Source organism: Lepisma saccharinum, chromosome 2 (genome assembly GCF_977018435.1).
Source record: "Lepisma saccharinum chromosome 2, izLepSacc3.1, whole genome shotgun sequence".
NCBI classification, from domain to species: domain Eukaryota; kingdom Metazoa; phylum Arthropoda; class Insecta; order Zygentoma; family Lepismatidae; genus Lepisma; species Lepisma saccharinum.
Window position 1 is genome coordinate 6761707 of NC_139230.1, and position 26057 is coordinate 6787763.

The 26057-nt window shown below is 39.9% G+C and overlaps 1 protein-coding gene across 1 annotated transcript in view; it reads left to right on the forward strand.

Annotated features, from left to right (window-relative positions):
- The window catches only part of LOC145983896 (uncharacterized), a 199102-nt gene that overhangs the window by 80860 nt on the left and 92185 nt on the right, over positions 1 to 26057 (forward strand). The window lies entirely within an intron of this gene.

Here is a 26057-nt window from a genome sequence, read left to right on the forward strand (position 1 = left end):
GAAATTTAGACAAGCACCTGGGACAAACTTCTATGTGGTGTTCGTCTTTGCTCAGCTGGCTTGAAACAAGCCGAGAGAGCGAGCGAATGAGGGTGTAATGGTGGTGGGTCTCGTCCTTGATAAGCAGAAGATGAATTTCTCGAGCATTATTGTCCTCTACGTTGCTCACCCGAATAGGGAAAACCACATTTTTGTTTTCGGTGAGGCCATAAACGTTGATGGCCAACCGAGGGTTGTGTGTACGGGCCTCGAACTTGCGAATATCCGAGACCTCCACCGGGAAGTTGATCCCAGCAATGGCATCTTCCAGCTCTGGCTCGTAGGGTAGGTAGTGGTTAACTCGGTGTGGATGGTTTTTCCAGTCGACAGGGTGCAACGCCGCAAGCACCGACCAGAGAAAGCACTTGGCGTCTCTGTTCTGAATGTTCAGGACGGCATTCTTTTTCGCAATTGCTTCTGGTAAGAGGACGTAGCTGGAGGCGGAGAGAGGCACAAACTTTGAAAGTTTGACGCGCAGTTCGTGAGGCTCCCCACACAGCGAACCCCCCGAGCCCTTGGCTTCATGCCCCTCTTGCTTTGCCAGCAGCTCCTCGACAAACTTGTTGTAGATTACCTCTAGGTTTTCGACATCCGCCAGATGCAACGTCTTCGCCTTGGTGTTGTGGCAGAAGCTGTAAATTTCATCAGACGGTTTTTTGTACCAGCAACGAAGCGATGCGTAGAATTTAGTGGAGGAGTGCGTAGCCAGTGCATTACTAAAAATAGAAACTATTTCTGCTCGCTTCTCCTCTAAAAAGCTACGAACATCGCAAGAGCCATCCGACAATTGAACGTAATCTCCTAATATTCCACCGAAAGCAGACCGGTCTGCTTTTATCGCAGGCTTGACGCGTTTAGCAGGTGGTGCATTGATGGAGGCTGCTTCTGCCTTCCTCTTGGTTGAGCTGGTCGACGGTTGAGCCCCAGATGTATTTTTGCTTAGACAAGTAAGCTTATGCTTCTTGACATACGCAATTGTAATGTATTTATTGCATCCGGAACACAGTTCGGTGGCAGCCAAATGCTTGCTTGGCACGCAGGTGCGACAATGTCTTGCAAAATTTTTGCTTGATATGGTTGTTTTGCACACAGGGCAACTTTTCATGGAGCGCATTTTTTTCGGGGTATGTTTATTTATATGTGATCGGTTGGTGGTAGAGTGTTGTCTTCTTCAAATATGTGCTTTAATCAACCCTATAAAAAAATTGAAAAAATATATAAGAAAAATATGATTGTAGATAGAAAAAAATAAATATTGTATGCATGTATAATTCTATTTAGCTTATTTTTGCTAGACACAAATCTTCTTCAGATTTTATTGCCCACTAATATATTTTTTCTACCAATTTAATAGAAGTGTGAAACTATGAAAATGTTCTGAGACAATCTTCTCTAGAATATTCTTCCCCAAAGCTAATGTTAACAACCTGTTGTAATCTAAGCATCGTGTGTATTGCATCCGGCGAAGCCACGCTAACGCCCAAGCAGCTCGCTATTATGTACCTGCACGCTCCGGATATGCTGATGATCTTCCATCCCAGCTCGCTGTTGTGTGCCTGCATGCTCCGGTTATCTCGCTTGCTTTGAAACAAAATATAAATAAAACAAATTGTATACACCCAAGCGACCTGCTATTTATGTATTTGCACGCTCCAGATGTTGCGGGGTAGGTGTATTGACGAGGCTCACCGTTGTGTAATTTTCGTCGTCCCAAGGCTTACGTATTGTTGATAGCACACGCAGAGAGGAGAGGGAGCAAAATTGTAGTTTTTCTAGATGTGTTTGCGCCATAATACAGAAATAATAAGAGGCGCCAGCGCGTGCACGTGTGTGTGTGTGGCACATCGTTCCCGAGAGAGGTTTACAAAAGTCACGATATACAAACATTAGTGTCCCCGGGACTTGGAAGATTACGATAAAGTGCATTCGTACTTCAAAAATGAGAAAATGCATTATTTACTCATCACGCTGTGCCAGCACAACGAATAAATACGCGAAACGTAATCTACCGATAGGCGCGCGCGCGCGTGTGTGGCACATCGTTCCCGAGAGAGGTTTACAAAAGCCGTGTCCGGATTGGCAAGCGCTCCATCCCGTTCTCCCCCGTTGCTCTCGCGTGCACTCGAAGTCGCGTCCAAGTCGTCCGAATCTGCATGTCCCCTTGTAGTACGCCTGTCACTTTTCCCGCCAGGTGTCAGCCCGAACTTCACCCACCGCGCTCTGGGGCGCAAACAAACATGACAATGATTTCCACCTAACTACTCACATTAAAAAATATAACACGCTATTTCATCATTTACGTTTTCTGCATTCATTATCGATAAAATATTAAAATATAACTGAGTTTTACATCCTCTAATCAGTAAATGTTGTCTGTACAAAATGAAAGTTAGAATATGGCTGCCAAGCGCAGCGTCACAGCGAGTTCAAGCGTGCATCTGTCGCGCCTCTCTGCTCTTCCCTCCGACTCCACGTCTACCGCAAATTCGGACAACAGAGATTGGCTGAGTCCCCGGATGTAACAGCGCTCTAGGTGACATCTGCTGCTGATTCGGACGCAACCCCGGCCACTTCTATTAGTCAGTGTTGCCCATTCGTAGGTTAGCTTCGCCTGTAAAATATCACATGATGAAATATTCTTCAGGTAAGTTGGCAACATTGAACCGCAATTGATGTTACCAGTGTTGTCAACTTCTATTTGTAGGTTAGCTTCGCCTGTAAAATATCACATGGTGAAATATTCTTCAGGTGAGTTGGCAACATTGAATCGCAATTGATGTTACCAGTGTTGTCAACTTCTATTTGTAGGTTAGCTTCGTCTGTAAAATAATATGTGGTGAAATATTCTTGGGGTGAGTTGGCAACACTGAACCGCAATTGATGGCACTCAACCCGTGCACCTCCACTAGTCAGTGTTGGCAACTCCTATTTGTAGGTTAGCTTCGCCTGTAAAATATCACATGGTGAAATATTCTTGGGGTGAGTTGGCCACACTGCGAGAAAAGCCTCAAGCAGTGTTGCCAGCTCCTTGCTTGAGGTTAGGTTAGACCAAAAAAGAAAAACCTTGGTTATTTTTTCGAGTAAGAGGTTGGCAACACTGTGTACCTCACTATACCTCATTTTCGGGCGTGGAATTCTCTTTGCTGTACTACTCTGTAGGTTAGCTTCGCCTGTAAAATATCACATGGTAAAATATTCTTGAGGTGAGTTAGCAACACTAAACCGCAATTGATGTTGCCAGTGTTGCCAACTCCCATTTGTAGGTTAGCTTCGCTTGTAAAATATCACATGGTGAAATATTCTTGGGGTGAGCTGGCAACACTGCGAGAAAATAAGGCTCATGCCTTACGAGAGCAAACCGTTAACATACACCGTAAAAGGCTACGCCTCGCTCGAGCTGGCAACACTGCAAGAAAATGAGGCTCGGTGAGATTCGCAGTATTGCCAGCTTTTTGCTTTAAATTAGGTTAGACCGAGATAAAAACCTTGGTGATTTTTTCGAGTAAGGGGTTGGCAACACTGCGAGCCTCACCGAGCCTCATTTTCGGGCGTTGAACCGGGCCACCTGTACTACTTTTGTCGATCTTGTGGTTTTAAACGTTCGTATAATGTAACAAAAATGCTATTTTTACTGCCGTATGGGTGAAAGGAACAAGTATGTCATTAAAGAGCACCGATAGATTATAAAAGTTATTCTAGTGAAACGAATGAACTTTAACGAATTACCCTTGAAGATTGGATCATTTTCAGGGAACCTTTTGTACAATACATACAAACCTTTCTTAAAAACGGTATTAGTGCAAGTGACGTCACTAATAAATTTTATTTGCCGAATCCTTGGGCCGAGCGAGTTAAGTGGTAGACTTTCGTTCTGGCCACGGAAGTCTCCAGGTTCCAATCTCTACCTAGCCATGGGTGTTCTTTCACCAATTTCATCTAATCATCGCCCATCTTCATCGTCGCGATTAGATAAAAGCGGCAGAAAAGGGACGCTAAGTAACAAAAATAGAAAATACAAATAGTACGAGTTATTTTAAGATTTATTTTCGTAAATCACGATGAACAAGATTGATTGAGTTGGTGTTTCAAGTCCACTTTATGCACAGTAAGGCTAATCGGAACTGGACCTAGAGTTTAAAGTAGGATCCAAACCACTATGTGCTTCTACCGGGTATCTAACCCGGGACCCCTTGATTACAAGCCGATGACGCTACTACCACTGCGCCATCGGGGAGCCACTTACGATGAACAAGAACCGCAGTGGTCCAACGACAGGGAGGTTTCCTTCGATATTCCTGCATAGTTTCTATGGCTCACCCAGTCTTGTTTTCATTGAGTATCTAGAAAGATGGTGAGATTGGCCGGAACCTAAACGCACGGCCATGAAAATTGGCGGCTGGTCGGAATTGCGCTGGTGCCACATATGGGAAAAGCAAAGCGAGAGCGGGACAAAAGTCGCTGTCTTCCGCGCACTGTGTGGCAACGTCAACCGGGCTGCGTTGCCTAGTTTGAGCGTCAGACCGACCTTTCTCCGGGGCACTCTTGTGTCATCCCTGACCTTTCGAGCAAATACTGTCAGTTTGTATCACATGGATTGCAAAGACCAACTCTACAACGAGACCTTTCATCCGATTGTGCACCGACGTGGCAACAGCGCAAACTTCTGCCACCCGCCTAATTTCATGGAATAGATTATAACCCAAAAAGTAAATAAAACCACAATGCATGAATGGCAGATCTGCAGATCACAAATTAAAATATGAACAGTTGACACATGCTTTCTAGAAGAAACTGGAGGAAAATGGAAAAAAAAGCGTTTCATTACATGCGTTGCATAGTATGTCCATAAAGATGCTCCGAGGTTTGATTGATTGAATTGGGATATTTACATCGCTTTCTACCATTTTTGGTTAATCGCGACGATAGGGATGAATGGTTATATGATGAGATAGACGAAAAGACAATCTCAAACATATACCGACGACACAACACAAACCCTACAGAGGATTATACTGCTGCAGGTCCAGGCGCCAGAGCCCCGTTAGTCTGCTAAATGTAGTTCAGGGTGTGCTACGTGGAAGTGAGGTTGACATTTGGCTGCCTTCAGAGAGGGTCACCCCTTACACCCCTCAGAACGTGGAGTAATGTACAGTGCAAACACCTGCAAAAACTCTGTGTAGAATTTTATTTTGCAGATAGTTCTTTAAATTTTGCATATTTACAAAGTTTCTCCACAAGAACAAGGTAAATTGGTTACTAATGGAACTTCAGTAGTTGTAACTCATTGTGAAGGCCCAAGCGTCCTCTAGAATTCTGGATTAGCAACGTAGCCAGACAAATATTGACCTGGATTTAGGAAGATTTTCTCCTTTCCGCCCCAATATTTGCCTCCTAACACTGGCTCTGAATCCCACTGCTCTTTGCATAAGTGTTGGATCCAGGAGGCTCGTTCGAGATCTTCCCTCCAGAGAGAGCCACTTTCGGCTTCGACAGCTTCCTTGGATATTGTGCACGAGAAAAGGAAAAGCCGAGCCCACCTACTCTCCGCCCAGTGTAGGAAGGAAGTCAATGTAAACAAGAAAACGCGATTTTGCGTGACGTATAGGAATGAGATTTGTATAAATATGTTCATCTCTGTATACTCTGTCCCGGGTGTGTCTGGAGTAAGCGAACGAAAACAAGTCTGCGCAAGTAGTGACGCGAGACGGCTCTACCAATGAACACGTGAGAGGGAACGGGATTGCGTGGAGCGGGTGGTAGCGACTGCAGTTATCAGCCTTCGCAGCAGCCCACTCGATTTCTTCCCTTCCCTGCCGCTATGCGCGGCCTTGCTCCTATGGAAGAGAGTTATTCCTACCTTTGAATGCATTCAAATACGTATGTTGTAATATTGTAACAGGTCATTACGATCAAATAAATTTGTTTATGTAATTTATAATATATTATATTAGTATCTCCTTATATATATATATATATATATATATATATATATATATATATATATATTGTACATGGTGGTAAAGATCTGAAATACTGAGTGTAATAATTGAAATATTGTATTCATGTAGGCTATTTTTGTACATAGAATAATAGTTAGATATTTTATTCCACTCTATTCAATTAACATGTATTATTATAACTCGCTTTGTTAACTGTTGTATACACACATAATTTAGCGTTGACATGTTTTATGTTTATTTACATTTCTGTACAATAATATTTCTTATCAAACTGTAAATTTACAAACTCAAAGCAAGAAATGTAGAACACTGTAATTGGGCTTTCGCCTGTTTTAATAATAAATATATAAATAAAATATCATAACTAGGGCTAGAAAGTTGATAAAAATTCAATACTAAACCCGATAGTAGTCAGTTTCCCTTCAATTAGAACTAGGAAACATTGTTTTTATTTTGCATTTTTGTCCCTTTTTGCTTTTAGATCATTTTTCAGTATTATTGGTAGTTTTTGTTGCATTTTAATTTTAAATGCATTTGCTAGCATACCTTGCATATTTAAATTTCCTAACTACGCCATTGGTCAATTTAAAGCCACAATATTATCCCTCGCCTTGGATTCGCTAGTTTAAACCTACAGTGGGTTTTATCGAATTATTTAACTACTCTCTTGTTATTGAAAAAATCAAGCTTTTATTTTAAGAGCGAAAATTATTTTGTCATTTTTCAAAATTTTAGGCCATTTTTTAATAATAATTTAAAGATCATTTTTTAAAGATTTTTTAGGTCGTCAACTTCCGAGCCCTGCTCATAACATTATTATTTAACAACTATTATGGACGAAGTATCTAACATGTTGATACATTCTGTATTTATTTCCTAGACATCGGCCGTGCTCCTAACGTAACAATGTGGAGGGAGAGCTCTCTTCAAGAGAAATTGTTCCTGGGATTCCAGTGAGTTTCTCTCACTGTTCCCTCGCTGCAGCATCTGGTGTTTATCTTGCACCGCAAAGGGATCTTGAAAATTAAGCACAGTAGCCTAAAGACGAAAACCAGGAGCTGTATTAACTTTTCAATAACAAGAATTTTTGGGACCCACGCGTGTTTGCTTTGCTGGTAATGACGGTTTTCCTCGTTGTTGTGCGCTAAGTGCAGGACTAGCACAGTTGGAGACGAGAATGAAACCCTTGTTGGTTCTCCATAAGCAGGAGCTCTGTGTGTGCAGAAGTTGCATACAACGGTTTACATGCTTTGACTAAAGCAACTATCACAGATAATATAATAAAATAATAAACCTAGTTACAGACATGCGATGAATATACGTATATTTTGTGGTTAGTTTTCAAAAATTGTTTATTCAAACACATGACTTGTAGTTTCTTCTTCTAGTTTACAGGAGACTAAGTGAAAACTAGGTAAATGCATAATATTAATTGTGTATTTAATTGGTTTGTGCACCCTGAAAATCCAACGCGAAAAAAATGGAATGACTGAAAAAGTTAAATTTGATGAATACCAATACTCACTTGAAGATGAAATTTAGATCAAGATCATGGATAGTTTAATCCGTAATAGAGGAATTCTGAATCGAATGTACAATACTACCGCAGTTATTTCCCTACCGGAATGTTTGTTTTAGACTTGAGCAATAAATTCATACATAGATTTATAAATGAACATACATTTTATTACTTTGTAATTGGTTAGTGACTGTTGACCCATGATGATTGTTTGGATCTTTAACTACTGAACTTGTTTACATATATACAGACAAAACCCACACACAAAACATATCGTAGCCACTGGAGGTTGCGTATTATAGTTACTAACGAGCCATCTTTCTAATGAATATTACATTATATTATACGTTCACATAAAAAAATATTTCGGTTGTATAGACGGAGGCTGGTGTTCATCACACTACATCCGTCTACGACCGGATTCGAGGATGTGTTCGAAACATTACCTCAACGCTATTACCTTGTAAACAAAGGGTTATCCCGGGTGGTAGTTCGGACCATGTTATACTTTAACTGCAGGTCTAGTCTAGATTAGTCTATCTGTGCATAAAGTGGACTTAAACGTTGACAAACCTTACCTCCACATTTATACAACAAACTTGACAAAACAAGTATGTTTTTCTATTAATGTGACTGTGTCAATTTTCACCAACAAACCCAACTTCTGTAACAGGGGATGATTTCTGGAACATATTAGTAGATTCATACAACATTAAACTATGAGGAAAGATCATTTAACACACACACACAAACGGCTGGACACTTCAGTTTGCCAATTGCATAAATATTCATTATCTAATTTCATTTTGGCACACGGATCTGGCGACTCCATTTCCCAGTGAGTGCCCACTGCAATCAGCGTGCCAACGGATGCAGATTCAGACTATTGGGATTTGCGGAACAGAGCTACTGTCATGCCTTCACGAGCGCCCCCAGCTGGCAGATGTGGGGAATGGTTCCGGGATTAATATATGGCCCTCGCAGCCACGTTCGAAGATACAGCCAACAAGAGGTGCTATTCCCCGCCCATAAAAGCAGTTTTGAATCGAGCTGTGTGCGTTCAGAATAAGCTAGCTAACTGACTAACTCTCTAGGCTTCTCAAACCCGAAGGTTCATGACTGCAGCAGCACAAGCCTTCCATCTGTCCCTATCCTGGGCAAGATCAATCCAATCTTTTCTATCCTTACCGATTTCCTTTAGGTCAGTCTCAACGTTATCCCTCCATCCTCATCTTGGCCTTCCATCAGCTTTCCAAACAAGAATCCTAGCGTACATAAAAGGTTCGAGATAAATAGTCAAAAGTGCAACTACAAGATTGGATTTGTTGTTGATTTGGTTTATTTTACTTCGCTTTTCTGCCAGTTTTGGCTAATCGCGAAGATGAGAATGATTGGTGATGAAATTGATGAAGGGACACTCACAAAGGACACCAATGTCCAGGTCGGGATGCGAACTCTGTACCCCTGGCGTCGTAGCACGACGTGCTAACTACTATTCCACGGAGGCCTTTTACGTAACTAAAATAGAACAGACGTGTAATTAACAAGATTAATATCGTTGTCGTGCTTTTGATAGCCAAAACTCGATGGCATTTTTGGGTGCTCTGAACTTGACGGACCTTCTAGGTTCAGAGTTCATATCTAACACTCCATTTTAAAATTCTCATTTGAAGCATTGTTTTATTGCGTTTAACGTCTCAAAATATTAATTGAGCTTTAAAACTACATTGTTACGATGTACTAAATTATTATTAATGTGCCGAAGCTTCCCCCAATTTTTAAACTGAGGTCTGATTTTAATGAGAAGCCTTGTTTTCTTAGCTTGTTTGTTAGAGGCTAATCGGGACTGGACCTTCAGTTTAGAGTTTAATCCGAACCACTATGTGCCTCAACCGGATATCGAACCCGGGACCCTGTGATTACAAGGCGGTGACGTTACCACTACGCCATCGGGAAGGTCCCTTGTTATCTTAGCATTAAAATAGCATGTAACTACATAATATTCTACCTTCTAGATTTGAATTGCTTATTATCCTTCTCGAGTTGTCTTTCTTAAAAATGTGTAGTATCATCACGAAAACCCAAAATAGTTCCATTAATATATCTCCTACTAGATTCCTGTAGTCTAATTTTGCTAGCTATCGTCTCTCACCAGTTTGTGTGTGTTCTTCAAAACTCACCCTTGTTTCATTAGGCTTCAAGTAAATGAGCAGAACCCCCAGCACTTCCCAAGGATATTTGAATGGGTTTCGTCGAGGAATTATATTTACTGAGACGTAAAGTACCAACGGAGTTCTACTACCCACATTGTAATTATTTTATGTTTACGAAGTTTCTCTACACATCCAGTAATCTGTATTATTTTAAAATCGTGTACAGTTTGCAGCAACTTTAATACTTAAAGTTATTTGCACAAAGAGAATATCAATACATTTTCCATGTGTATTGAACTCGGAAGATAATTTAGACCAAAATTATCACATTGTATATTCACATGTATTTCCATACAAGGTAATTCGAGCTTCCCCCATGGCGCAGTGTAATCAAGGGTTCCCGGGTTCGATACCCGGTGGAGGTACAAGTGATTCGGATCCCACTTTAAACTGTAGGTCCAGTCCCGATTAGCCTTACTGTGCGTAAAGTGGACTTAAACAACATATCAATCAATCAATCAAGGTAATTCGATCTTCCAGTAAATGATCGCTTTATTGCAATCAAGGGTCACGAGATGTATTCCTATTTATTCAACTATAGGCTTAGTTCATATTTGCCTATGTGTGCACAGTATGGGCTCAAAATCCGCTTTGTAAAATAATTTTCCGAATTTAACCTCCATGTTCATATTGTTAAAAACTGACATATCTTTTTTGGTGTTTATTCCGTATAATTTGTTACTTTAGATGAATAATTGCAATCATTTTAACAATATATAGAATTTGGCTTCCACTGTTTATAACACAGTGAAAGGAAACTATTATTAAATATAATAATAGTAAAAGTGAAAAATCCCTCTCCCTTCCATAGATTCTTTAGTCAAATCGATTTTGAAGTCTACCTAGCATCATCACATGGTTATCTGTGGGATATTTCGCTTCAAATTACACTGAAACAAGTTGTTTAACGAAAACTTGAATATATGGAAACCACACTTTCACATAATTTTATAGCTATATTTCATGAGCTGCCTTTTCTTGCTGAAATGTGACAGTAAATCTGAAGTTCACATTAAACTAAGAACCATGCTCCATGTTCTGCCATATTCGTGTTTTTGCATACGTGCGTCCATTATGTCCATGACATGGTCCTTGGCGCTCTCTGCGGCCGTACGTGTGAAGCGTTATGCCCCCACTTAAACAGCACGTACTTCTGCTTCTGACATTCTGCCAAAAACCCCGCAGACGATCATAGAAAGGCGGGCCATACAAGGGAAATCGCCATTGATCATTTTCTACAGCATTCTTAGCTCTCTGCCTTTCAGAAATCTTTTGTTGGTGACCGGAAGAATGGACCATGAACGCCAAAGTTATAGAAATAACGTACTTTACACGAAAAATGGACCAATTCATGTGCCCAGTCTACTCGTTGATTGTATTTTCGCACATAATTTAAAACTGCAATTATTCTGATTTACAAGCAGTGATCCACTGTACCCATAATGCAAAGAACCCTGATTAAAATTTTTGAGATAATTCTTAGCCGGTGTCGTAATGCTAAAACCATGGTAAGATTATCTTGAAATACAAACGTGCAATGAAAAACAACACATGACCACGCGTACAAAATAATATATAAAAAAAATCCCTTCCTTCATGAAAATATTACAAATTTGAAAATGAAACTATTGATAGATAGGCATGATTTTTCTTTTAGAAATACTACCAGATTTAACCCTTTGGGATAAATTAATTCAACTCGGGACTAGGAATCTATCTTCTATATATATAAAAATGGATGTATGTGTTATATATAATGTATGTATGTAGCCTATGTTCGTTCCGGCATAACTCTCGAACGCCTGGAGCAGTTTCAACGAAACTTGGTACACGTATGACTTATAATCTGGAAAGAAATACTGTGTGGGTAAGACACCCCTGGAACCCGTGGGGGTGGAAGGGGGTGACATGTAAAAATAATCGAAAACAACCAATATTAGTGTGGAATCAATAGTTTTCGGAGTCGCTAAGATGAATAGTGACACTCCCAATGCCGTTCAATTTATTTATTCTTGATCCTGGAGGTGAAACTAAAAATGTTGTTTATAATCAACTTTTGAGTTAAATTAATATTATAGTGAATTTGTAAAAGATTTTACTTTGTAATTTGTATACTGTACTTATACTTTTAAATATCTGAAAATAATATTAGTTACATTTGACAGTATAGTTAGAATTCATTACTTTCCTGTCTAATATAAGATTGGGATAAATAAATACCCGGGCAACGCCGGGTTTGTTAGTAGCTAATTAGTTAGTTACTAAAGCCCATTCCTCATGCAACAGCAGTAAGTTTCTTTGTATGTACAGTCACCGGAAATAAAAATGGAACACCTAGAAATTGAAAATCTCTTCCCTGTAAGGCGTTATGAGTGTTGCCTAACTCTTCGGCGATAAGTGGATTTTAATAGCAATTTTTCAATGGCAATTTCTACCACAGCCTTAGAGTTAGGCAACACACACAACGTCTTACAGAAGAGAGTGTTTCAGGATTTAGGGGTTCAGTTTTTATTGCCTGTGACCCCCCACCCCACCCCCCCCACCCCACACACGCGCGATTTGGATTTTTTGTAACCATACACATTTGTTTTTGTTGATTTTCACTGCAAACTTTCCAGTCCACGCCCATTTTCTCGTATCTCTCTCGCATCACATGTGATGTAACCTAAAAAAAGATACCAAATGCATGTTTGGACTAATGGTGTATTTATTCGTCTACTTTTTTTATTTGCTGGAGGCGGACGGCCTCCAAGTCTTCCTACCCCTCCGTCTCCTCCGCTCTTGTGCCATCACTGTTCATACTTCTAATTGCATTCGCCGACCCCGTTGCGGAGTGGTTAGCACACCGCTCTACCACGCCAGGAGTTCGGGTACAAATCCATTCTGGACATGGCTGTTCTTTGTAAGTGACTCTTCGTTAGTTTTATCATATCATCCTCATCGTTTCGATTAGCCAAAAGTGGCAGAAAAGCAACGTTATGTAACAAATCAAATCAAATTCTTATTGCATTCGGGTGAAATTTGCCAAAGCATTTCAAGATGGCAGACTTTTAATATATACAACCTGGAGTTTCAGTTTTAAGTCCAGTTAGACTAATCTGGATTGGACCTACAGTTTAAAGTGGGGTCTAATACAAGTTTTGGAAATACACGTACCATAGCTGATACAAGCTTAAACTAATTGTCTTAGGAAACATTAAGTTTTGAATGATTTGTTTTCAAATTTATTACACATCGATTGATTGCATTTGCATAGCTTATAAACTGTCAGTTCTTCGCCTCTTTTCATTTTGTTTCCATTGTTGAGGAAAATAATCTCGAGTGAATCTGAAATCTAATATAAGAGTGGCTTCTTACGGATGCAATTCAGGGTACGTTGCCACACAAAGGTCTGATACGCTTTGACCAATTTATTGACCCTCCAGGAAGTCTCCCATTCATCTCACGTTTAGCTGGAGGTAGACGATGCTAGTTATGAATTCACGAGATGCGAAAGGTCAGTTCAAGGCAAGTGATCTCACGACATAGCTAAATGATCAAGTACATCATTATGTTCGTCACGTGAAAGGCCCGTAACCCAGGCAACGGTCACGTTGGTTATCTAATGAATCGTAGTTGTCGAAGCTATTTTATTAAGCAATATTAGAGCATTCAGTGAGGGAGGTATATTCCCTAGAATACACACATCAAATGCAGTTGAATTGTTTTCTTAATGACATGAATACTATTGGAAAGAAATGGAAGCAATGTTACATTTATTGATGTTTTGAATTTCCTATAATTTGCAAGAATTTTAGTTGGAAAGCAAGCATAATTAGTTTCCATTCTGTTTTTAGCAATAATTCAACTTCAGTTCCGTCTAATACAATTTTTAGTTTTCTCACACAAAACTGGAAATAATTACAAATGTGTTTTTTCCTTGTGTTCAACCATTATATTGATTTCAATAAGCTCCTTTTTACCCAATCGAAAATGTTCTCAATCACCCTTCGTTAATTTCCCGCTCACTGTATCTTGTTCATCTTCTCTTCTATTATTTCTTTATAATTGTGCCTTCGTGTTTACTGAAGGAGAGTTACGTTACTGGTTAATATTAAGGTCTTCTTACTTTGTTGCATTTTTTTCATTTCTTCGTGTCTTGTGCCGATGTTTTAATTTCTCTGTAGCTTTCACAATTTGCATTGTATTTTTTCCTTGGCACGCTAATGTGTTTATTTTATTCTTGCTTCATTTACTGCTTTCATCTTCAAAGATATACATCCTAACTTGTCCATGGTATGGTGAAATGTCTGTAACTCCAGAAATTTACTTACAAGTTGTCCGCTGAACTGTTGGTTAGAGTAACGTGACTTTCAACTACAATAGCTGGTTCAAATTCAACTAAGGAGTGCAAGGGGTGACCTTTCCGAAGACACCCAGATGTCAAATTCCCTTCCACGTAGTACACCCTGGACTGAATTTTGCAGACTAACGAGGCTCTGGTGTCTGGACTTGCAGCCAATATAATCCTCTGTGGGGCTCGTGTTACGTCGTCCCTATATGTTTGTGATTATCCCTTCATCTCATCACCATTCATTTGCGATTAGCCAAAAGTGACAGAAAAAAGAAGTTAAATTAAATCAATCGAATTCGACTAAGACGTGCAATATTATTGACGTTTATCCAGTGTGCGAATTTACGAGGATTAACAGGGATCACCCCTCAAGGAAATTTTGTCCCCGGCAAAATATAATTATCCCATTCAAAGAAAATATGATCGAAAGCATACAGTATACCATTTCTTGACTATGTAACAAACAAAATCATTCGTGTCTATTAATGGTTCAGATATAAAAAAAAATCCCTGCCAAAATGTATGCAGCCTTGTGGATTAAAAAAGTATGCCATTCTGAAACTGACCAACCATACAGAGCTGAGACAACAGCAGGCTGTTTTCCAATTAAGTTTTCATGGCATAGTGCTGAGATTTCGCAAGTATTAAAGTGTTCGCAAGAAACTTGTAGGTAGACTAGATGGAAGCTACAGAGTTTTGAATATGGCAATAGAAATTTGGTCACGTTTTTGGTGTTACTAGTTCGATAACTAGTTTTGTGTGAGAGATTGGGTTTTGGGTTTTCTTAGGATGGAAATATACTGTTTCTAAATTACGTGCAAATGTTATTCTAAGCTCTAATGACAAAGGTTAGAACCATACTTTTAAGGTACTTAGAACCGCAAGGCAATAGTTTAGTTAACTGACTTGTAACATATACAAATTTAAATATGCCAAAAAACTTACCTCCAGAAATGAAATCGCAAATACGCTACTACCCGGTGGAGGCTCATAGTGGTTTGGATCCCACTTTAAACTGTAGGTCCATTCCCGATTAGCCTTACTGTGCATAAAGTGGACTTAAAACAACAAATACGCCACTGAATGGGCGGCACCCACCCCCCTCCCAAAGCGAAAAGCGTAATTCGCACAGTGCGTTTATCCAGTATTTTCTGTAAAAAAAACATCATTCACTTTCATAGTTTCGATTTATTTCGTTGCACAGAAGAGCCGTGTGAAACTAAAATACAAAATTCACAAATTGCTCAAGTTACTAATGTGTCTGGAGCAGTGGGGGAAAAAAAGGAGCGGCAATAAGAAGAGAAAACGGAAGGGGAATCCACCGCGCCAAGTACTTATCGATCACAAGATGATGGAAATCGTAATTTCCCCAGAAACCTCAAATTTTTGCTCTACAGTGCGTTCGTGCTATTCTCGGAGTTGGGCACTTCCGTTTAAGAGATCCACGAGAGACTGCAGTAAAGGAATCATTGCAAGTGATTATGACGTCACTGATCCTCCTTTGCAGTTCATCTCTTGGAAGGAAATAACTGTGCAAGTCACGTAACGCCGGGAACCTCGAGTTACCAGGAGCAGGTCCGAGGGCGGAAGTTCTGGATCAGCCGATACTCCACAACGGGAAGGAAGAGTTGATTTAGAGGAGTTGTGAAGAGCGCTAAACTGAACAAAGTAGCTGAACGCAAATAGAATTACTGAAGAAAGAATGTTTCCCGAATTGGAAGGGTAAGAAAATCCCGAGAATAACAATGATGTTCGGTGTCCGGAAGAAATGGCGGTTGGAGAAGATTTGAATTCATGATCTCTTTGCTACGTGCTTCTCCTTGTCACCTACGTAATAGAGCATCGTCAATTCTTCTCTGGAACGATAGGACGATACGGTGCATTGCAGTTTGACTTCACTAACTACGTGAAGCGTGTTGCATTCTAATACCTGCTTGGCTTGGAAACTTATCCGCAGAACAAGCTGCTGCGGTAACATGAAACTCGCGTTGTATTACGTGTACGGAAGTACGATCTTTAATATAAATTAGTTTGTATTCCGAGCTTCACCAACATTTTAAATATATTCCGTGGCCATTTTCATTCCTCTTGCCTTGCCCTTTTGTTGTAAAATAATTTCAAGAATATTTCTTGAGCAGAAATTTAAAATGTTGAGCTTGACGATGACATTTTCAATTTTTTGTCTTTGATTTATTTTGGAAATTTTATTTCCAGCCTCAGTGTTTCTACGAATACGAAAAATTGGATACATTGTTCCTCCTCACATTTTGACATTTGATGTAGTTTGGCATGTGTGTTTAGATTCTGTATAAATTTACTGGAAACTTTTGTTTGTTTTGCTCTATATTTTGTTACGAACATTTCGTTTGATATTGCTAAAGCATATGTTAACATGTTACGTAATCAAACAATGGCATAAAATATGTTGTGTATACATAAATGACATGTTTTTACTTTAATCCTAAGAAACCAAAGGTCCAAGGTTCGATTCCGGGGCAAGGCATAAATGTGTATCTTGAAGCTTTCCTGGCGGCGAATGAAGAAGTTCTCTCGGGAAATCATCCAGGTGATTTCCGGATAGGCTTTCGAGAGCTAACGTCACGTTAGCTCTCGAAAGCTCGGAAGTCCATCCGGAAATCACCTGGCTGATATCCCGAGAGAACTTCTTCATGAATGTATCTCTGTTCATCACTCATTCATCTTCATCGTGGCGATTAACCAATGAGGTACAAAGCGACGTAAAATAACCGGGATAAAAAAAAAGAAAAGTGAATATTGACAAATTGGTATCCATCTCAAACCTCTGTCGACCGTTCATAGACACTAGATGTTTGCATTAATATATTAAGCATGTTAGTACAGTATAATCCACACAGAAACGGAATGATCACTCCGTATGAACGTAAACGAGTACAGAGTTACATTATCTGGAAGATAAAAAACTAGGTTAGTATGCTATATACTTCCCAGGAACCTAATGCGGTCAAAATAATTAGCAAAATTTGTAAACTGGAAAGAGTGTCAATTCGTCTTTCATGAAGGCAAATTGAAGTTTTGCATGATCATATCTGTATCCCCGGTGCTCTAATAGGTGTTTATATTAACAGTGGCATGTGCTACTGTATATGAACTTCAATATATCAAGCCATTCCATCTGCGGAAAATTACCCTTGTCACATGCTCCCGCAACAATGTAGCCTGTCCACCGCAGGCGCTTCCACGTGCGATGCGATTGGAGCCTTTTGTGTGTGCGTATTATATGATCAGCAACCAGATTATAGATACTGGGATATATGGTGCATGCCTGTACAAAAACGCTAATCGACAGATAAAGGATGAATAATGATTCTGTGAGCAAACTTCTTGGTAGTTGTACTTCTAGAGCACGAAGCATTTTTAAGTGACATGATCAAATTTGTTTCTAAAGTGTCTTATGACAATCTAGTTCGCATGCTGTCAGATTTACCTATAAAATTTCACTGAAAGTGGTTACGGTTATTGTAATTATCATAAGGGTAAAACAATTACGTGCAAGAAATTTCATATGATTTTGTTTTTTCTATTTTTTAAAAAAAATGCAACTCCTTAACGTCTATATCGGAATGGGAAAAAATCAACTCGGGAATCCAATCCAGGACCATTTCTGGTTTGTCATCACGGTTTACTACCGGTTAGATCATAGATGAAGCGAAAAGGCTGAGTGTACCACATAATTAACCGACTATAGTTGGCTAAAAGGAGAAAGCGAATCAGAATATAAATATATTCTTAAGTGCAAAATACGACATGTCTGAAGAACCCAACTTGCTTGTATTTGAAACGTGGTTATATTACAAAATCAAGGTAAATTGAAATAAAATAGACTGAATCGTTGACAAGAATATCATTATTATACGGCATATTTTTATAATTAGGTATGTTCTGTATTTGAATGGAACATTTACGTATATTCAATACTTATATATGAAGTAATTTTTCTGTTTTTCATTTTTCAGATGTATTTTAAGGAAATTGCATGTAAACACAGTTTGCATATGTTGCGTGGAGATGGAATTGACTGATTTTTTTTTACTTCCCTTTTATTATGTTTTGCCTGCATGTATGTCTAAATTGGATTTACAATAAGGCGGTCATGATACTATATCTTAGAAATTATACACCACTATTGATCCAAACATCTCTATATTATCACAGCTTCTCGTAAGTGACGCTGTTAATTCGTTGAAACTTTTTATGTAGAGCACCAACGGATTCGTCAAGTACACGAAACATGGTCTGTGTCCACTGCCCTGATTTTTTAACACACAACTGACATAATATGTTTACAATGAAGCTAGTAACTTATCACAATGGTTAAAATTTATTGCATTTATGTCAACAGTTGAACGTTCGATATTCTATCTTTGCGTGAACGTAAACCTAAAGAATCAATTTATCAGGCTGCGGGTTCTGTAGAACTCTAATTGAATTTTCATGGGAACAATAGTAGATTGAAGATTCATTCGACCGCAATCTCCTTAAGGAGGATCCAGGCACTTGCGATGCAAATTCTTTGTCGATAGTTTCCTGGAAAATGAATGCTGTTAGTGGCTTTAGGAAGATCAACGAGTTTACATAAAAGCTGAAATGGGTAAATAACCCATAGCTGTCTTTTGCAATATCAAAATGTGATAAATATTGCAAAAATGTGATGTGGCCCAGAATTTGCTGAAGTAAAAACTTAGAATAATGATAAATATGTGTTGCTCAGATAGCAATATATAGCTATATTCTATAGTCGATAGTCTGGATAATTCCATTGAGAAAGTTGAATATGCCCAATAGCGTATTCATTCAGTCAGAAATGAGAAGAATCCCGGCCAGGAGCCTTTCGGGAATCAATTCTCCCGCATATCACGAGTGGATTTCCGTGAAGGTTCTATGCATTCATCTTTTATGCGTTTATTTTTGGTATTGGCCTCTTTGCCCAAACGATTGTCGCATAGTAAAATTCAATCATGTCATATTTATATACATCTCCACACACCTGAACATCTTTGTAATACTTTCTACAATTGCACAAATACATCCTATTAATTGTTACTTCAACCCATCTCCAGTTTGTAAATATTAAATAAATAATTGCTTTCCTCATCACCAAATATGCTAGTGTAAAGCTCTGATTGATTGATTGGTGTTTTAAGTCCACTTTATGCACAGTAAGGCTAATTGGGACTGGACCTACAGTTTAAAGTGGGATCCGAACCACTATGTGCCTCCACCGGGTATCGAACCCGGGGCCCCTTGATTACAAGGCGATGACGCTACCACTGCGCTATCGGGGAGGCCCAAAAGCTCGGATTAGAAAGAAAGTGCGGAGACATATTCAAAATGTAAGTTAATTCTTTATTTAAGATTATAGCCTAGGAATAAAAATTAACTTCAGGTCAAAGAGTATTATTTATTTTTAGTATGTTTTGCAAGACAGAGAATTTCTTACATGCTTTATAACTACCTTGAATACGACGTATGATAATCTTTAGGTAATGAATTATATTGACTTTTAAAAGATATAGAATATCAGGTTAGTGTTTTTAGAAAGTATTACAATGTTACTACTACTATTAGAATTATAACTATTACAACATATTGGGCTTCACCGATGGCGTATTTGTAACGTTGTCACCTTGTAATCAAGGGGTCCCGTGTTCGATACCCGGTGTAGGCACATGGTGGTTCGAATCGCACTTTAAACTGTAGGTTCAGTCTCGATTAGCCTTACTGTGCATAAAGTGGACTTAACCACAATCTATTACAACACACATGTATTCATAATATGTGTTACACCTGAATATAAATTACGGCTTCACCCACTCTTGATAGTTGGTTGACATTTATGCTGCACAAATGTCAGCATGAATATGTCTTTCCCTCGTAGAGCTGACTAATTTGCTTAGAAACTATGAATATCACTTAAACCTTTTGCCGAGGTGGCTTTGAGGTCATTACGAACGCCAAGCATGAGAACTGCAAGTGCGCCATAATTGTTGTCGTTTTTCTCACTGTTGCCTCCAAAGTCATCATTTTTCATTGTTCGTTGGCCGGACACAGCTCTCGTCGCCTCCCCCTCTGCCAACTCAGCTAGATGCTTTGTCCGCCAGAAGTTAAAACACGTCGCCTTTCTCTAAATGGCTGCAGAATGCAGGCGTGGAGAGAGATATGGGATATGGGATGCTGTAATGATGCGTGTGGTTCTCTCCCAGGTCTTTAGGACAGAGAGAGAGCAAGATAGAGAGGGTGGGGGGGGGGGGATGTCGATGTGTGGACGCAGCCATTTCTTAGAACAAAGATTGTTAAAAGTTGGTGACAATACGGTAAGCGAGTTTGCCATCTGACCTTTTCTGGGTTATTCTCGTGCGGATTGAAGTTGCACTACACGCATATCTCTCTCTCTAACCTCTGCGTCCCCCGACCCAAAACAGACCCTTTCACGAAAGGATTCCTACAGTAATAACTACGTAATTAAGCCTCTGAATGTTTATTTCTAGCGAAAAACCCACCAATTCATGGCCATTAACATGAAAACTTAGACGAACTTTAGAGTGAAATGACTTAAATGTCAAATGTGCTAGACTAACTCATTAGCGCTCTCATTGCTGCCTCAAGGGAGAAATAATTTAAATTTCTGAAACTACTTAAAAGGACGAGATTGCAGAAAACATACCTCAGCATTAGTACAGATCACATTAACACAGATGTCATGCAAATCAGCAATGTAAATTCGATGAATCAACACATCAATTAACAGTATAGGAAATAACCAATTTCCGTGTAACTTTTGTGTTTAAAACCTACAAGATTTAAGTGTACAGATTAAGGATGGCCAGATCCGGATCCTCGCGGATCCGAAATCCGGATCCGGTTGGTTCCGGATCCTAAAATTTTTCGGATTCGGTACTTTCGGATCCGGATCCGTTTTGCCATCCCACATGCGCTTCTTTGGAAAGTAAGAATGTGTGTATAACATATTGTTACATGCTAATATACATATATATATATATATATATATATATATATATATATATATATATATATATATAAAATATACACACATACACACATATATATATATAGCGCGCGTGCGCGATTTGTAATTAATTAATACACTTACAAGGGAGGTCTGTCTCCCCCTCCGATTTCCATGAAACTTGGCAGGTGTATAGAGGCCCCCCCTCAAATGTCAAGATGAGGAGAAATTGAAGTGGGGATCTGACCCCGAAACCACGTAAATATGGCATAGGAAGAAACAGGGGGCATAGGATCTCTCTATACACCTGTCAAATTTCATGGGAATTGGAGGGGAACACAGGGGTCAGATTATCCCCACGTCAATTTGTCCTCATCTTGACATTTGAGGCGGATTTTGCCCCCTAAAACAGTTTTTTAGCCGAAACAAAAAAAAACACGTATTTCTTCCTTTGGGCCCCTCTATACACCTTCGAAGTTTCATGAAAATCGGAGGGGGACACAGGGGTCAGATCCTTACTTCAATTTGTCCTCATCTTGACATTTGAGGGGAGGTTGACCCCTAGCACAGATTTTTAGCCGAAACAAAAAAACACGTATTTCTTCAGTTGGGCCCGTTTATACACACACCTGCCAAGTTTCATGGAAATCGGAGGGGGACACAGGGGTCAGATCCCCACTTCAATTTGACCTCATCTTGACAATTGAGTGGGTTTTGCCCTGTAAAACCGTTTTTTACCTGAAACAAAAAAAAACACGTATTTCTTCCTTTGGGCCCCACTATACACCTGCCAAGTTTCATGGATTTCGGAGGGGGGCACATAGGTCAAATGCACACTTCAATTTGTCTTCATATTGACATTTGAGGAGGTTGACCCCTAAAACACTTATTTAGCCGAAACAAAAAAAAAAACGCGTATTTTTTCCTTTCGGCCCGTTTATACACACACCTGCCAAGTATCATGGAAATCGGAGGGGGACACAGGGGTCAGATCCTCACTTCAATTTGTCCTCATCTTGACATTTGAGGGGGTTTTGCCCCCTAAAACAGTTTTTTTGCTGATACAAAAAACAGGTATTTCTTCCATTGGGCCCCACTATACACCTGCAAGGTTTCATGGAAATCGGAGGTACACAGGGGTCAGATCCCCACTTCAATTTGTCCTCATCTAGACATTTGAGGGGCTTTTGCCCCCAAAACCGTTTTTAGCTGAAACAAAAAAAAAACAGGTATTTCTTCCATTGGGCCCCACTATACACCTGCAAGGTTTCATGAAAATCGGAGGGTGACACAGGGGTCAGATCCTCAATTCAATTTGTCCTCATCTTGACCTTTGAGGGGAGGTTGCCCCCTAGCACAGATTTTTAGCCGAAACAAAAAAAACACGTATTTCTTCATTTGGGCCCGTTTATATACACACCTGCCAAGTTTCATGGAAATCGGAGGGGGACACAGGGGTCAGATCCTCACTTCAATTTGTCCTCATCTTGACATTTAGGGGGGGGGGGTTGCCCCCTAGAACAGTTTTTTTAGCGGAAACAAAAAAAACACGTATTTCTTCATTTGGGCCCGTTTATACACACACCTGCCAAGTATCATGGAAATCGGAGGGGGACAGGGGTCAGATCCTCACTTCAATTTGTCCTCATCTTGACATTTGAGGGGGTTTTGCCCCCTAAAACCGTTTTTTAGCTGAAACAAAAAAAAAACCACGTATTTCTTCCTTTGGGCCCCACTATACGCCTGCCAAGTTTCATGGAAATCGGAGGGAAACACTTAGATAACCTCTTACACTTTGTAATTATATAACACTGCAGATATTATAATGTTTTATTTTAATTTGTAAAACTGTAACTGTAGAACAATTGTATAATTTTTGTATAAAATTTCTATCTTGTTATATGTGTTAAAGGTTTCATCCTGGAATGGAATGTCTCACATTTATGTGTGTTTCAATTTCCAATACATTCGAATGAATACATATTCGTTTCAATGGCATTTACAAAATCACCTCTGACATTTTATGTTAAACAAGTAAGATTATTTTTGTGCACGAGTGTGTTAGCCGATGCGTAGCAAAGTATTTTAGGAACAACATTTGAAAAAAATTCTTGTAGGACTAACTAATGAAAATTTTCTTTGTAATCGAAGACCATAATACCCTTTAAGGTGTGGTAATATTATAATGGGATTGAGATACGAAACTCTCGGATCCGGATCCGGAACTCTCGGATCCGGATCCAGATCCGTAACTTTTGGATCCGGATCCGTGGATCCGGATTTTTCGGATCAGGATCCGTTTGGCCATCCCTAGTACAGATAACGTGATGCTATGGTCTAATTTCAATAAAGTTCATATTGGCTGGGTATGGAAACAAACTTTACAATAAATGATTAAATTTTCCCATTCTTTTTTTATTATGTGTTGCCTTCATTAACTTTTCAGTGGACTTTTGAGGAACCCATATCAGTTAACATCTGTACATAAAAGAAATAAACATCTCGCGCCAATTCGGTGACCTTGCGCGGTAAGTGGTCGACTTTCGGTCTCGCCACCAAAGTTCCCGGGTTCAAATCCCGGCCTGGGCATGGTGGTTTCTTTTGAGTGCCCCTTCATCAATTTCATCATTTCCCTCATCTTCGCGATTACCAGAAGTAGCAGAAAAGCTAAGTAAAATCAACCAAATCAATCAGTCTATTGGACAAATTTATTGTGCTGGAATGTTTAGATAAATTTTAACAAAATTTGTAACTAAGTTGTCTTTTTGTCGCTTTTTGAGGAATTTGTCCTTAGCCCTTCAATATTCATATTATTTATTTATTGATCACTATACTCTGTATCGGGAATCTCTGGAGCGATTGAACGAAAGCAAGTCTCTGCGCAAGTAGTGACTCGAGAGTGTTCGGCAAATGAGCGCATGAGAGGGAACGGGATTGCGTGGAGGGGGAAGAGCGACTGTGGTTACAAGTCTTTCCAGCGTGTACTGCTTCGCTCCGCCCATTAGCTTTCTCTCCTACTCTGCCTTTATGCGCGGCCTTGCTCCACAGATTCCCGGGACAGAGTATAGATGATTTTTGGATTGATTTGGATTGATTTAGTGTTTTAAGTCCACTTTATGCACAGTAAGGCTAATCGGGACTGGACCTACAGTTTAAAGTGGGATCCGAACCACTTGTGCCTCCACCGGGTATCGAACCCGGGACCCCTTGATTACAAGGCTACGACGCTACCATTGCGCCATCGGGGAGGCCCAGTATAGATGACAATAACAACTTGGTAGTCTTTTTAGCAAGCAATAATGTGCTGAATTTCAAAGAGACATTTCATCGTATCTAGCGTAATGCTTTGGAAAAAGGCTTTCTTCGTTTGACAAAATAGGACCCTCTTTCACGCCGAAAAATGAGCGAAAAAGAATTTAATCTGAGGATCCCACCCCCTCCTTGCTGTAAGAGTACATTATATCGTGTTTTCCCCCGTTCCTTACGTTAGTTTAGGCACGAACATTTTTCATTAACTTGTTCTTGCAGCACGAAGACATAGCGTGATGCTTGGAATCAACGAAGTAAAACCAGAGATGCAGGATCGACACCGCCGTATTTTAGTCACGTGATAACGGAAGTGGTCCGTATTAAGTTAGGGTGGACGCAGAAGTAAAAGAGTTAAGTGTTAAGGGGAGAAATATGGCTCCCTCAAGATCCACGCTCTACCACCTTGAAACGGCAGTTGGAGATTTTCGGGGAAGCCTTTGCTTTCACTCTTTAATCACGACGATGCGCCGAGCATGGTGAATGGGAAGATGGAAGGGAAGTTTATTCTGAAGAACAAAGATCCGTTGAAGGATTTTCGTTCATATGTAGATTGGGTTGAGCTTCCTGCGCGGTTCAAAGGTTCTCTCAATACCTTTAAGCTGGGCCTATCTTTTCAGACAATTTAGCCTCTGTTTGGTTCCGTTGTTGCCGGTTAAAAGAGCATATTCCAACTCCAGGATACAGAGAGGAACGTGTGTTTCTTCGGCAACTAGTGACGATAAAATTTTAAAGATGGCATCTTCTGTGACATCGTGAAAGGATGTCAAAGTTAGCATCTCTTGAGTGACAACTATACTACCTTTGGTCTGACACTGTTGTTGAGTGCAACGTCATTTGAACGCTTTTGTTGATGTCTTTCTATGCCTACCTCTGCTACGACGCCAGGTGTCCCAGGTTCGAATCCCGGCCTGGACATGGGTGTTCTTGGTGAGTGAAAGAACACTATGTCCACATTCCTTCATCAATGTCATCATAGTTATCACTCTATTGGAATTACGACCTGGGTTTCCCAAAACCAAAATACGACTCTCAGCCGATCAGAGAAAGTTATGGAAGCAATGTGTCCCAAGGCTAGATGTGATTGGTTGCTGGCAGGTACAGCAACACAACACGGTCTCTTGCTTAATTCAGGTGGACAAACTGAAAGATCATTGTCGTCTACCAAGTTTCATCTTTCTAGCCATTGCAGCGAGTGGGATCTGAACAGTTGTCACAGGCGGAATGGAACTACCCCTTTATTGAGATTCGACGCACTCAGCAACTCGTAGGAAGTTTGATGCCTCTGTGTGTTGAATTAAGTTTCTTGCTGATTCTGCATCCGCCCGTACGCACATGCAAGAACTTCACGGAGGAGCAGAGTGCTTCAGCGCCAAGGCTGCTGTTTGCTACCTCCATTGTGCCCCTGGCATGGGAAAATGAAAGATGTCGGATCTGTGGTGTCTTCTCGAACATTCTGCGCTTGCTGATAATATTTTGTCGCCGGACAAGTTATTATAGGTCTAATTGTAGCAGTTTCCTTACAGTATTTAGCCATTTAGATATAAAATTTGCGCCTTTGTACAGTCACCGGCAATGAAAATAAACACCTAGTTCCTGAAATACTCGCTTCCCTGCTAGGCGTTACGTGTGTTGCCTAACTCTACGGCGATAAGCGGATTTTAATACCAATTTTTCAATG